We start from the raw sequence: 15,244 nt of genomic DNA, 5'->3' as shown, positions 1-15,244 counted from the left end.
TTCTACCTCAATTACTGTAGTAAATGAAACAACTGAATCTTTCTTCAAATGAGCATCTTATAACACTTCAAAGTCAACATGACCAATGGTCACACAATACTTTTACAGTTAGAAGATGTAAGAAAATTTAAAGGAGAAAAATATAATAAGTACCTAACAAGGATGTGACCTACAGGTGGTCATGTGTTTTAAAAATAAATCTCTATTAGGTGATTTTCCTTTTTCCCCAAAAAAAATCATCTTTAGAAGGAAAAAAAATCTGGTTACTCTCTTTAGAGTTAAGATTATATGAAATAACATTGAATTTTATCACAGAATTTTAGAGGTGGAAGGGGACTTAAGAGGTCAATAATTAATTAGTCCACTCCTTTTACTTTACAGAAGAAGAAATTAAGGTGCAGCAAAAGAAAGTAACAAGCAGCACAGTCTACGGAAATTTTATTTTCATGTCATTTCCTGATTTTCCTTCCTGATTATTTCCTGACTCTTCTATCACAACTGCACTAGAAGAATAGAGCGGGGTATGGAGAAGGGTGACAGTCTTAGGAAATCTCTGCACAAGGTTAAATATAACTCTAACGAAAACAGAGAGAGCACTGGAAGACAAAAGTTCTGCTACTTACTATCCTTATGAACTTGCTGGACAAGGCTTCAGTTTCCTCATCTGTATAATGAGGACTGCACTAAAAACCCTAGAACGCATAAAGACGTATTTGCCTAATAAGTGTACCCCAACAGCTGGTAGATCACAGTTCAAATGATGTCAAGTTGGCAACTCATTATTTTCCCCCTAAGCCCTCCCTGCTCCCAAACGTCATTATAATTGTCAATGGTACCATCATGCTCCCAGTCTCCAGCATGTCTTTCCTGGACTCTTCATTATCTCTCACCTCCCTCCCCTATTCAATCTGTGGTCAAAGCCTGTCCATGTCACCTTTACAAGATCTCTCAAAGTCACTCCTTCCTTCCCCTGATATTGCTACCACCTGCAGGACCTCACTGCCTCATGGCTAGACTATTACAATGGCCTGCCAGTTGGCCGCCCTTCCACAAGTCTCTCCCCAGTCCAGTGCTTTAGTCCACCTTGAATGCAGCTGCCGGTGATTTTCCTAAAGCACTCAACACACTCCAATGGTTCCCTATCACCTCTGGGATCAAATACAAAATCCTCTGCTCAGCATTCAAACCCCTCCACCTCTCTTTTCAGGCTTGTTATACTTGAGTACGACACTAGCCTTGACACTCCATTCACTGGGCATTTTCTCTGGCTGTACCTTCCATCCTCTTCATCTCCACCTACTGGTTTGCACAACTTCCTTCAAGCCATAGCTAAAATCTCACCTCCTTCAGGAAGCCTTTCCCAATCCCTCTTAATTAACTGCCTGTTAATTACTTGCATGTTTGTACATATTTGTACATATTTGTTTGCTTGTTTGTGAACTCCTCAAGGGTAGAGCCTGTCTTTTGCCTTCCTTTTTATTCCCAGCCTTTGGCATGGAACTTGGCACACAGTAGGTGCTGAATAAACACTTAGTGACTGAATTCCACATTTATTGAACTAAAGTTCTTTGAGGATCTAAATTTCAATGCTCTCATAATTTTTGTTCAAATTACACTCAATTTCCATTACATTTATGAAAACAAGGAAGACTCCAAGGAATCATCATTCTCACCAGAGTTCATAAATAAGTCCTTCACGAATCTGTAGGCACTTGTTCTATTTAATTTGAGTCTCACTGTTCTTCCTAAGGCTAGCTTTTTTTCTATTGTCCTCAAAATAACACTCTTCTAGTTCATTTTTTTCTGTGCCTAGCACAGTAAGGTCCTCAAGTAATGTTTGTTGAATTGAACTATGACTTATCCACAAATTGTTGTAGCATACCTACCTGGGAAACATATCATTACAACCACTAACATTCAAGCCCATTTTTTTTTTTGCACATATACTGCCCAAGACATGTAGTCAAGTCATCCTGTTCTTAGAAATATAAATTATTCTTTCCCTGTAAGAAAAACTCTTTAAACAATTAAACGTTGGTCTTTTCCTTTAAAAAGTCAACCATAAACTTTTTTTAAAAATTCACATTTTCATTATTTCCCAAAATGAGGCTCTACAATCCTTTCAAATTTCAAGTTTATTTAACAAATGTTTGTTGAATTTGTTCAACAATGCTTATTGACAGCTTAGTGTTTATTTGTTAGGGATTCTAGGCAACATGGGATCACAGAAATGTGTAAGCATTTTCGTTCGAACTGCCTACAATGTAGTTGGGAAGGTAAGTACACAAATCACTATATGGCAGATGTCATATGAACAACAGAGCTCATGCTACAGGAGTTCAGGGAAGGAATACATCATCAAGCAAGGCTCTATGGAGGCCACGGAAACTGAGGAGGACCTTTAAAAAAAATGACTGTAGATAAGCAGAATCTTGAAACCTGATGAGACAAATAGCTCTGAATCCTTTCCATTTCATGAACCCCCTTTGGTAGTCTGATGAATCTTGGGGACCCTTTCTCTTGATAATGCTTGTTGTCTACATTTACAGGGAAAGGAAATGCTAAATTTCAGTTAGAGATGAGTGAAAATAAAGATGTAATTTTTTTCCTCATCTACGTGTACAGAGTCCCTGAAACTCAGCAACGGTCAGCTTAGGGGGAAGGGGTAGTCTATGAAGTCCAGGTTAAGAAACCCTATTATAGACCAGCTCCTACCTGAAGCTGGATACCCTTTTATAACATCCCAGACAGAGGATCATTAGCCTCTGCCTGAAGACATTCAGTAACTTACTACCTAAGATAACAAATTCCATTTTAGGATAAGTCTATTATTAGCAAGTTGTTGAGACAAAATGTTTCCCTTTTAACTTGGTATTAGGTTTAGCCCTTTGTGACAGACCTAAGAGATAAGGGGGAGGGTGTGTGAGACTGGCATGAGCCTTTGCTTTCTGCCTTTAAAATACAAGGCATATTTGGAGCCTATGTGGCAAATAAGACTAATTTGACTTTGGTACGTAGTTGGAGGCGGAACCAGTAGGAGACAGGTAGAGAAGTGATAGAAGTGATACAAAGACAGGGGGAAGTCAGACCACAGAATGCTCTTCAACATTTACTAGTTGTGTGAACATGGGCAAGTCACTTAACTTTTCTGGGCCTTAGTTTCCTCATTTATGAAATAAAAATACTGAACTAGAAGGCCTCTAAGATGCTTTCCTGCTTTAGACCTAAGATACTATGACCCAGATTCCTGATTCCTACCAAGCTAATCGATTTTATCCTGTGCATAATGGAAAGCAAATGAGAGTTTTTGTGCAAGAGAAGAGCTGGTTAGAATGTTTTAGAAAGATTAATCTGGTCAGAGTGCTCACAACAGGCTGCAAAGGGGAAGAACTAAAGGGAAGAAGGCTCCTGACACAATTCGGTCACATGTAATGAAAGCCTGGCAGCTGACAGGGGCAGAACAAGAATAAAAAGGAAGAAAGCATGGGAAAGAGATTTCAAAGGAAGAAATGAAGGCCTTGGGGACTGAGGGGATACGAGCTCATCAAAGGAATGGCTGCCTCCCTCCTGTGATTTAGTCAATGTGGCTGGATGAAACTCTTCCATGCCTCAGTAGATGGTTTCACAAGCTGCTATGCCAAAAAGGTTTGTGCCCTGATTACCAAGGCCTTCCCTATTTTAGTAGATTGATCCTTGGAAGTGAAACACATAGTCCATCATCAGGCTTGAATACAAAATGTCTGCCAGATCCACACAGCCTTTAAGAACCATGAGTTACTTCACTAGAATGAGACACCAGAGAGGTCTGTGGTAGAAGACAGAAGGTGATTTCACAGGTAAGAAGACAGATGATGCCCCTGATGTTTATGTAGGGGAAACTAAGACATGTCACTTGAATTAACTACAAAGTTATCAGTAGTGCCAAGACTGAATGCCAAATACCCTAAATCTCAGGCCACAGGTCTGTCTATTCAAAATGTTGTGTGAAAGTCATGAGAAAGAGTCAGAGTTACTCAAATATTTAACCATGTGAACTAATTGAACCACTTCCCCTTACCTTTAAACAGAAGCATCACAAGCTGAAAAGCAGTGAAGAGCTAATAAGCTAGCATATGTCCAACCCAAGACTGACCAGGCTTCCCCTTGAGTGAGATGACATCCTGTAACCCCATTTACTTAGGAGGTGGCGATGATGACATTCCCATCATCACGTCTGCTACTGGAATTGCGCTGAAGGTACCATCAGCGAGCCTACAAAATGTGAGCCAATGTCCAAACACTTTAATTCATTTACAAAAAAAAAAATTCATTTTATAAACCCACATGCTATCTTCCAAATGTTAAATGCAAAAGAACAATAACAGGATGAACTGGCTATTTTCAGATAAACTCTATTGATCATAACGATGATGCAACGTAAGAGTGACAGCAAGACCACGCCTTGTCCCAGGACTGCTCTATCTGCCCTCCATGGAAAAAGAGCAGCTCCAACTGATGGAGCACGTTTTGGGGGTGACCGACCTGCGAATTCATTTTCAGTGAGGAAGTTCTCTCTCCCAATGCAGACGGGCTGTTCTGCACCTTATAATCTGGGAGAACTGCCTGGGATACTGAGACATCACCTGATTGAGCCATGTCAGAGGGGTCAGAGGTGGGTCTTGAAATGAGGTCTCCCTGTCTCCAAGATCAGCTCACTATTACAACATGCTGCCTTCCAAACAGATTAGTAATGCTGACAAAATGCTTTACACACATGATCTCTTAATCTTCATAACAACCAGGTTATGCGGGTAAGTGAACACTATTATTATGTTCAGTTTACAGATGAGGAAACTGAGGCTCAGAGTGATTACATGACTTATCCAGGGTATGGAAGAGAGCCCTGGGGGTACACCAATGCTTAAGGAGTAGGACATGGAAACGAACCTAGCAAAGGAGACTGAGAAGGATTGGTCATATAGGTTGGAAGAGAACAGGGCCACAAAAACAGGAGGGAGTATTTAAGAGAAGGGGATGGTCAACAGTCTGAAAACTGTAGAAAGGTCAAAGAGGATAAGAACCGAGAATTGGTTGTCTAATCTAGTCACTAAGAAATCACTGGTAAACTTAGAATAATTTCAATAGAAGTTAGGAAAGAAAATAGAGGCAACATAAATAGATGACTTTTTCTCAGAATCTGGCCGGGAAAAGATGAATATCCAGAGACCACGGATTTGGCTGAGGGAGGAACAGGAACAGATATGCCTCCATCACCGAAGAGTCACAGATGGAAGATGTAGGCAGATGGATCACGCTTCAATTGAGTACAACTTCTTGAATTAAGAAAAAAGACTAATGCCACTGATTTAGGGTTCATGTACTTGCTAAAATATCAAATAGATTGTGTCTACAGTTGGGGACCCATGAAAACAAGAACTAGATCCATAAGCACAAGCATGACAGACCCCTGTAGTTGATTTGACTTGTTACCTTTCCATAATACTGAGTTTAATGCTCACAGACAGAAACATACATAGAAAAGCTTCCCACTTTCTTGACTTAAGTACAATGAGTGTTTTCAAAAAGGGTAATTAATGGCTACTTTCAGGTATTATGATTCTTACAAATAGTGATGACTTAACTATTCATGGACATGTCGTCAGTTGAAAAATTTTGCAAGTCCCATAACATAGAACTTGTTAGCATCTAAAACTCGGAAATTTCCTTTTGTCCCAGAAAAGTAAATAGATGCATAACCTATTATTTTTTTCACATCTTCAAACCAACTGCATGAATCTCTGCATGCTTTGGTTCCTTTACAATCTATGTTTGGTTACATCGCTCTTCACCTACTTCCTAACTGTTATTAATGGGAATGACAAATCTGTCATGAGCTTAAGAATAAAATACATTGTGCAGTTCGACATTCCGGCAAACCTGGTATACAAGTCTCTGCAGGAAGTCATTAAAGGGTTACAGCTCAGAAAAATAATAAGAACATGTAATTACACAAGGAAGTTCTCCACCTAGCATCACTTCCCCTCTCTGGGCCCCAGGTCCATCATCTATGTAAAGAGGGACCTAGACCAGATAACCCCTAAGATCCTTCTAGCCCTAATTTTGTTACCTCCTTTTCACTCAATGTTCTTTACAGAAGTCAGGAAAAAGCACATCTAGTCTTAACACTCTAATGGGAATCAAAATAATGAGTGCAGAGTTTAAATAGGGTATTACAGTAGATACAGCTTAGCACTAGACTGTGGAGGCCTTGAATGCCAGGCACATAGAGTACTAATAGTGATGTGTACAGATAAAATAAGACAAACAATACAAAGGTCTAAACTCAATCTAACAGAGAAACTATTAAAACTACTGTCATAACGCAATACCACAGGAGCATAAGGGACTTTCTAATGAGATGATAATTCATAAAAATAGTGGATGTGTGTCATGCCCCATGTGGATGCCCAGCTGGCATCAAAATGCAGTCCCTTCAGCAGATGACAGGTGCAGCTCTCTCGAGTGATTTCAGGACCCATAGCAGGATCTCTAGACTCTAAATCAGGGGTTCTTCACTTTTTGCTGTATCTGCACTCCTCTGGCAATCTGGTGAAGCTTCTGGACACTTTCTCGGAACAATGTTTTTCAGTGCATAGCATTAAGCTCTGCTCTAGAGTATGGCATATAACGCACACTGAAGTCCCTTAGGATTTTTGTTGGTATTTTTAAAAATATTATATAAATGTAGCATTAGGCACAATCTTGCTTTCAAGGGGTTTTGTTTCACTGTCCTTAGAGAATGTATTTTTGTAGATGGATTTGTTTAAGTGTTAGTGAGAAAGTGTTTGCTGAGTCAAAAAAAATGAATCAGCCTAAAAAAAATACTATCTAAGATTACTAGTTGATAGAATATTACAAGGGAAAAATGCCTTTCCCCAATTCCACACACTTCTTTTTGTTCCCCTTCAGGGTTGCCTATGATGCTATTATAACAATTTCCTGTCTCCCCAAAGGGGGTGAGGGGTAATGGTGGTTGCCGGGGAGAAGGAAGGCATGACCAATACAGTATGATTTGTCCCAAAGGTAGTATCAACTTCCTAGAGACAGCTCTGCTACTAAACACACACTGGATTCTGATCGAACGGTATACAGTACATAACAGTAGGTATTATACTAAACATTCCTTGTACCGACAATAATGCATGATTCATGGGTGTTTTTATAACATCTTTTATCTGTATTAGTTACCATTCTAAGAGAACAATTCTTTCTATTGCCACTCATTCAAGCAAAGTGAGACAAAGGTGGTCTTTCATCCACCCCAGAACACACTCTACTCTGAACTACTCCCATCACAGAGACAACCCTGACAGATTTCTGGGAGCTTAGGGTAATCAGAAATCCAGCCAAATCAGCACTTCTTTCCCTAATCTCATCTGAAACCAGCTGCCATCTGCTGCTATCACAGCATTATCATTGGGGTCTTTTATCCTAACAGTATCCATTGGTACCTCTGAAAAGTTGTCTAAGAGATTCCCCCATGGATTTACCAAATACCATGCAAGAGGGGAAAAAAGACAATCCTTACTGTGAAAAGAAAAGAAGCTTTTAGCAGTACGTCTGTGAACAAAAGGGCTCTGTGTGGTTGCCTTTTCTCTCCCCAAGGTTCCTCCCTTTGATTTCATTAGAGGAAGAGCTGTGGGACCTGTCCATGGCCCAGTTCTGTCACCAGTGACACAGATGAAAGCATGCCTATCAAATGTGTAGAAAACAGAAAACCAGGAGGGACAGCCAGCATGTCAGATGGCAGAATTGGAATTCAAAAGTCAGGATAGGACAAGATCCAAAGCTAATAAGAGGAAATTCATTAACAATAAATGTAAAGTCCCACATCTGGGCTCAAAAATGAGCTGTACAGGATGGGGAAAGACCTGGTTACAAATAATTTTTTTTATGAAAAGTGACCAAAGGATGTTGGCGAATTCCAAGCTTAATGAGTTAACAATGTTAATAACACAGTAGCTAAAATAGCTGATGTGATCTTAGACTATGTGAACAGAAGTATAGCATTCAGAATAAAGGAAATGCTAGTCTGACAGGCCGTTGGAACGGTCAGGCAGGATCTGTTTAGTGTTCACTTCTGGGAACCTCATTTTAGCAGGACATTGACAAGTTGGAGTATCTGGAATGCAATCATGATGGTGAAGAAAACTATGTCATGTCAAGGGTCAGATGAAGAAATTGAGGACACAGCCTGGAAAAGAGAAAATTTAGAAGGAACAAGATTATAGTCTTCAGCCATCTGAAGGGTGATCCTGTGGAAGAAAAATTAGGCCTGTCCTCCTTAGCTCTAGAGAACTAGGAGCAGTGACTGCAAGTGGCACAGAAGAAGCAAAGTCCTAGTCATCAGGGCTGTGCCCAAGGAGAACGGGCTGCCTCAGGGAGTTCCTAAGGTCTCTGAGCAGAGGCTAGAGGACCCCTTGTCAGGAAGGGGTGTCAGGACTGCCACTCAGGCAAAGGCTGGGCAAGATGCCCTCTGAACTCCTCTCTAGCTCTGAATTTCTGGAATTGGATCTCTTTGCCTTGTAATTTGTTTTATTCCTTCTCAGCAATCACTTGATGGATCTGTGTCACCAAACAACGCACCTCCCGAGCAGAAAAGGCCTCTTCTTCTAGAATGGAAACTCCTTTAGCCTAAATCTTGAGTCAGCTGAGCCACAGGGCGGCTACAGCACTGGGACTGGAGTTAGGGAGAACTGCGTTCCAATCTACCCTTAGACACTGCCTCGCTCTGGGTAAGTAACTTAACCTCTAATGCCTCAGTTTCTTTGACTGGAAAATGGAAGAGTAGTACCTCCCTCACAGGGCTGTTGTGAGGACCAATGAGATAATATCTGTAAAGCACTTAGTACAAGGTCTGCACACTGTAGGTGCTTTATAAGGGTGTATTCCCTTCTCCTTACCCATCAGCTCATCATTTTATCCCCCACCATGGGCCTAGTATGAGCAGGGTTCTGTACACAGCGGACATGCCAATGCTTGCAGAATTAATGTTTGGTGAACACAGATGTCCTTTTTGTATCTGTAACCTTTTTGTACAATCTTTTTTCACTGCCATTCCTTGTAAGAAATGTTGGCAATACTAACAAGATATTTTGGCAAGTACATTTCAATTGTGCCCAAGAAAAGGGAATATAAAGATTCCATAGCACTAAGATTTTATACAACAGTACAAGAAAAATAAGCTAAGGAAATACAATGTGTGTCACATTAATAAAATATTTATGTTACAAGTTATCTTTTTTCTCTTAAACAGCTGTCAGAGCTTCCTGAAATAAACTGACAGAGTTAAATGAAAAAAAATTGACTGGTGATAATAGCTGGCAGAAACCCCTAAAGAAGCTGCAGTGGGCTTCGGAGGATATGCAACTGCAAACACTTCTGAAAATGTTCTCTCTCTCTCTCTGTCTCTGTCTCACCCGTACGTAGACATCATCTTTAGTTTCTTGAAAGGGTTACATTAGAGATGTCAAACACGCAGCCTGCAGGACACATGCAGCCTACAAACATTCCTGAATGTGGCCTAAATGAGACTAAAATATAGTCCAACCTGGTGTTAATGTGCTGACATACCAATGAAAAAATCTATAAATATGTGTGGTTTTCTGAGTCAACATCCTTAGGTATGGTTTGGTGGCCATCGTTTCTATTTCAGTTTGATAGCACTTTTGTACAATATCAAAATCGCCAAAGCAGAAGGCGGTGGGCCCTCCACTTGTGGCTAGCTCTCCCTAGCCTACAGGTCTTATCAATCTCATCTGCTTACCTGATGCTTAGGTACCAATAGCATAGAAATGCCTGAGGGGCAAAGACAATAGGATTTGTATCTTTCTATTTATCCCGAGTCTAGTACAGTGCCTTTGCACACAGCTGCTTGGTCCACTGCTCTGAACATGGAGAGATGTGTGAAGATCTATAGTTAGCTCATTTTTTGGTAGGGTATGAAGGTTTTTTTATGTTCTCTGGTCACCAAGTGACTTACCACTAACGTGCTTTGCAGCTAGTGCTACTAAAGACCACATTAACTTCGAACCATTTATTTTACCTGCTAATAAGGTCCAGACTCTGACCTTTATCTTCATGACCTTAAATAAAATCCATCAAACTTGGTATAAACACAAGTACCTTCAGAGAATCTTTGATAGAACAGGGGGGAAAGCCCTGGAATGAGGCAGGAAAACTAGATTCTACTCCTAGTTTTGCTACTAACTAGGTGTGTGACCTGGTTCAAGTCACTCCACCTTTCTATAGTTTAGTCTCATCTATAAAATGAAAGTTGAATCAGATTATTCCTAAAGGTCTGACATTCTACAGTTCCTCTGGTGTGGCACGCTGCAGCCTCAATTTTTACTGAGTTATGAGTAATTATGAGTAAAAATGCAGATTTTTTAGGCCTCAAACTCTCAGTTTCTGGAGCTTTTGCAGAATTCAGAACAATGAATTCTAAAGAAAGGAAAACAAAATTTATCGTGTGCTTCTTCCATGTAAGATATCTGATCATCTACAGGCAGAGTCCCAGGATGACCTGGAATTGAACTTCAGGTTCATTTTTTTAAATACTTAGAAGCTTTCCAATACTTGGGAATTGTGGTGATGTTGCTTCAGAAATATATAGCCAGGGTGATAAAAGGGTGTATGTTCCTATTACTGTCTCTCCACTAAAGTCTTCAGATGCTTCACTGTTGCATGGAGGTAACTCTAGGTTTTCAAAGGCTAGGTCAACAAAGCCCAGGCTCTCACAGGCCCCACACAGAAAGACTTCAATGAATGGGTCCAGCAAGGACCAATCTGGATAAACTTGGGGTGTGTTATCAGCAAGGGTCTTCAACCACAGCAGCTCTCGCTAAGGTGTGGAAAGGTTGAGATTTGCATCAGTAAATGTACTGACAATGAGATCATAACTCCTTGAGATATGCCCCTACCAAGACCCTCTCTCACTATCTGATAAAAACATAAGGTTATGATTTGACTTGATTGACATTTTCAGAGAACCCTCATTCGAAGTACCTAAATTTCATTCATTCTTTTGATTTCCTATCCTTGATTAAGATTAAATGAGCAGCGAGAGGGAGAAAAGGAGGACTGCAGTACAAGGATGTAAGCAGTGTTTTAAAGGCTATTCTCCCTATGCTCATGACAAAAGGTACACGCACACACACGCACACACACACACACACACACCTATCTGAATCTTTTCAAAGAAGGAGAAGTACCATCCCCACAAAATGTTCTTAGGAAAAGGGATGCCTAGCTTCTTGTAATAAAATACATGGAACATGTTCCAAGGGAGGGGGAAACACACCATAACCTGGATTCTTTCTCTATGAACCAATCCACAGGGATCCAGCTCAAGGGCTAAGGAGAGGCTGAGAGAACAAAGGATTCAATCTTGTGTAGATATCCTAAAGGTATTACATGCAGTAAAACAGTAGCACTAAATGCTGACTCCCAGAAATCCTCCCCAACTGGACATCCTCCAAAAGCCTTAGGGTGAGCCTCAATGAATGCTGCTCAACTTGTAACTCAATTTTCCAGGGTGTACCCACCCACACTGCAGCCCGAGTAAACTTCTTCAGTCACGTGACTCATATTGAGACTTTGGCCAGAATTTCCTAATAAATGACTGGAAAGAGACCTGGGCTGACGTCTGAATGATTAATTATTCATGCTGAAAAGATCTTCCTGGCTCTGTGTTTCTGTAGGATTCTCTAAAAGTCAGGTCTAATCAATCACTGAGGACTGAGGGAATGTGGCGAAGGGTCGATGGAAGTGGTTTATGTATTAACATGCATGCACATGCACACACACAGAACACACACATTTAAAAGCAGGCACGTTGGGAAAAGCAATTGGCCTAGACTCTTAAATTAGAAGGAAAAGAAAACAGTTGAACAGTTCAGAGGATCAGCTGTATAGAATTCCAACATTTCTTCTGAAACACAATGGCTTTTCTTTCTGAACGTCTGAACTCATTCTTGCCCCTTGTGTTAAAAGATGCCACTGCTAATCGCATTTTCAGGGGGATACTCCAATCGGCAGGGTCTATGAGTAGAGTATCCTTCAGTAAGTAGCTACGTCAATTCCAAATGAGTTTGCTGATGTAACACTCTATATAATGTACATATGACATACAAATGGCATGTGCTAACATGCCCTCCAATGACATTCCTATTGGAGAACACCTAAAATGACATCATGAAGTAACTTAGTATTAAGAAAGAAAAGCTAAACAAGGTTCCACACTCAAATATGTTACTCAAAGTGAGTCTGATGAGAAATTGTGCCCCCAGCATCAGTGGGCAAACGGGAACACTGCAATACCACATCCATCCAAGCAAACGCGGGGCATAAGAGATATCCCACAAGCCTAACGTGGACCAAGGCCCAGCGACACTTAGGGGAGAAGGTGAAGAAGAGGGCCAGGAATAACTTTCTCTCCTACATCAGCACAAGAACCAAGTCTCCCCTTAGACATTAACTGTGTTCAAGGCTGGGTCACTTAATTTCTCTGAGCCTTCAGCTCTAAAACAGGAGTACCTACCTGAAGGCATCAGGGCAAGGATGAAATGAGAGAAATTACACAAAGCAGCACTTTGTAAACCTCTGAGTGCTCTATAAATGCCAGCTGCTATTACTATGTGCACAGAGGTGACAGCTGAAGAAACGGGAGGTTCTGAAATCACCAAGGGAAAGAACATAGAGGGAGAAGAAAGGGGAGAACCGAGCTTTGGAGAATGCCAACACTTAGAGGAAAAGGACTAAGAAGGAATAGTTAGGAAAAGATAAACAGAAGAGTATTGTCACTCACCAAAGCCAAGGGAGGGGGAGAGCAACAGTATCAAATGCTGTAGAGAGATCAAAGAAAATGAGGACTGAGAAAAGGAGTGACTGGAAGAGTGCTGGAGGAAATGCCTGAATGCAAAGAGCATGAGGGTGGAAAAGATGAAAGGAAATGGAGGAGTGACGGTAGCCGATACTTTTAGCAGCACGGGGAAGAGGAAAAAGAAGATGGCAGCTTAAGAAGTTAGCAGAATGTTCTCTAGGGAAGGTTTTCTTTAGGAAAGGGGAGACCAGAACATGTCTGAAGGCAAAAGGGATGAAAACAGTATAAAGGAGGGACTGAAAACAAGAGCAGGAAGAGATACAATGAAGGAAACAAGTAAAGGCATTGGGCTTGGAAAGGAAGTTGACCAGTTATTTTTTGGAGAAAGACAGGAAGGATGAGAGAGTGTGTGAAGATTCAGAAATTTAGAGGTGACAAGAAGAAAAGCAGAGGGAGCCCAAGTTAAATCACCTCTATCTTCTTAGTAAAGAATATGAGAGAACTTGAGAAAAGTGAAAAGGATGAGAACTTGACATGGAGAACGTAATCAGGAATCTACTAGGGACGGAATTAAAAAGCACACAGGAATTGCTAGTGGAGTCAGCCTAGTTTCGTGACTTTATCCAATAACATTTGGCAGCCTGGGTCAAGAAGCAAGATGGGTAAAAAGTGGAATATGTCCAAGACTGATGAGTGGCAAGGCCAACAGACCGGGACAAGGAGAGGATTCTAGGACACTCTCAAGGACATTACAGAAATGGCCAACAATTATATCCAAACTTCAGAATGAGACAGAGGGTGATAGATTTGGAAAAGTGAACAGTCAAAGAATTAGAAAACAAAAAACAGGTAAGGTAAGTGTGAGGCAGTGACTTAGATGGAAGGAATAGAAGAGAATTATAATCACAGTGAAATTTCAGAGTTTAAGATCTTGGGAAGTAGAGTAGTTCCAAGTGACTGGGACTGATATGTATGTTAAATATAACTATCTGGAAGAACTATAAATTTAACAGATACAACAAACATTTACTAAGAGTTTGTCATGTACCCAGCACTGGAGAGATACAAAGTTTAAATCAAATATAATCTTAGCTCTCTAATACTCAGACAGATAACCATAATGCTCAACATGAGATGTTAAGTGTGAGAGATTAGAAAACAAAAGTGATGAGAAATCTAAGGAAGCTCTTTACTAGCAGAAGTGGAAGGGAAAGGAAGGCTTTTTAAGGAAAGCTTCCTGTAGGAGAAGGCATTTGGACTGGACTGTAAAAGACAGGTAGGAATTCAACAGGAGAGTGGTGAAGAGGTAGGATATTCCACATTAGCAAAGGCACGGAGATATGAGATTAAAGGGCAGAAACAGAGCAATGCCCACTTTGACTGGAGGATAGTGGTAAGTGAAGGGGAAGAATGATATAAGGCTGGGAAGGCAAGGTGGTATCAGGTTGCTGGAGACCTTAAGCATCAGACAAAAATTTTCCATATTACTCACTAATAACGAGTCACACAGAAACAGTAATTTTTAATTGTTTTCTCTTTCCAATGTTGTTCAGAAGTTAATGAAACAATTTTTTTCTCCTCCATAACATTTCCAAGAGCAGTTCTTTTCCTGTTCCTACCCTCATCATAATGGATAAATCTCTGATCCAAGTATCTCAATTCCAGAACAGGAGCCAATTTCTTTTCACCAGATATTCATGATCTCCTTTGTCAATCAGCCTGTCATGATCACATGACTCCACTATTTATGTATCTCCAATAACTTCTGCTACTTCATGGCAAAATCTAAATTATTCACTCAACCTCAAAACCTTTCATTTCTTCTCCCTCTCTGCTCACTTTCTTTCACTTGAATCTGTCCTCCAGCCCCCAAAAAGAATACCACCTTCCTCCCCTTCAAGAAGTCATGCTTTTCCAATTAAATGTAGATTAGATGAAGTTTTGTTTTTTTTTAACATCTTCAAATCTTGAGCTCTCTGTGGGAACTGACCAAAAGAGGAAAATGGAAAACTCCCTCAATACCATTACAATATGTGAAAAAAATACGTACATCTCTTCTTTATAGAAAGGGGTCCCAAACTCAACAATCACTAATCAATTTGATACACACCTTTCTAATCAATCAATAACAAACAAGTAAAAAAAAAAACTAGTCCTTGCCCTCAAGGAACTTACATTTTATGGGGAAAACAATCATACCGTAAGTGAGTAAAAAATTGCATACAAATTAAATACAAAGTAATGGGAAGGAGTAGGGCTGGAAGGAATCAGGGAAGGCCTCGCATAGGAGAAACACTTAGAAAAGAAACTTCTCAAAGAGAAGTACTTGGACTGAGCTTCTAGGAGGTAACATTGAGCCTCTCTTCCTGACCAAATCCACAC

The 15,244-nt window shown here is 40.4% G+C and overlaps 1 protein-coding gene across 4 annotated transcripts in view; it reads right to left on the bottom strand.

Moving 5' to 3' along the window:
• KLHL18 (kelch like family member 18) overlaps positions 1-15,244 on the bottom strand; it is an 89,542-nt gene that overhangs the window by 70,780 nt on the left and 3,518 nt on the right. The window contains exon 1 of one of the 4 annotated variants that reach the window (XM_072653617.1): positions 1-15,244. This exon is cut by the window's left edge and continues 13,143 nt beyond it. The exons of the other annotated variants lie outside the window; for them this stretch is intronic. The gene's annotated coding sequence lies outside the window, so the exon portion shown is untranslated. 4 annotated transcript variants of the gene reach the window in all.

This window comes from Notamacropus eugenii, chromosome 1, assembly GCF_028372415.1.
Source record: "Notamacropus eugenii isolate mMacEug1 chromosome 1, mMacEug1.pri_v2, whole genome shotgun sequence".
Classification (NCBI taxonomy): Eukaryota; Metazoa; Chordata; class Mammalia; order Diprotodontia; family Macropodidae; genus Notamacropus; species Notamacropus eugenii.
Note: the sequence above shows the minus strand (reverse complement) of the source record. Positions and strands in the feature narration are given on the sequence as shown.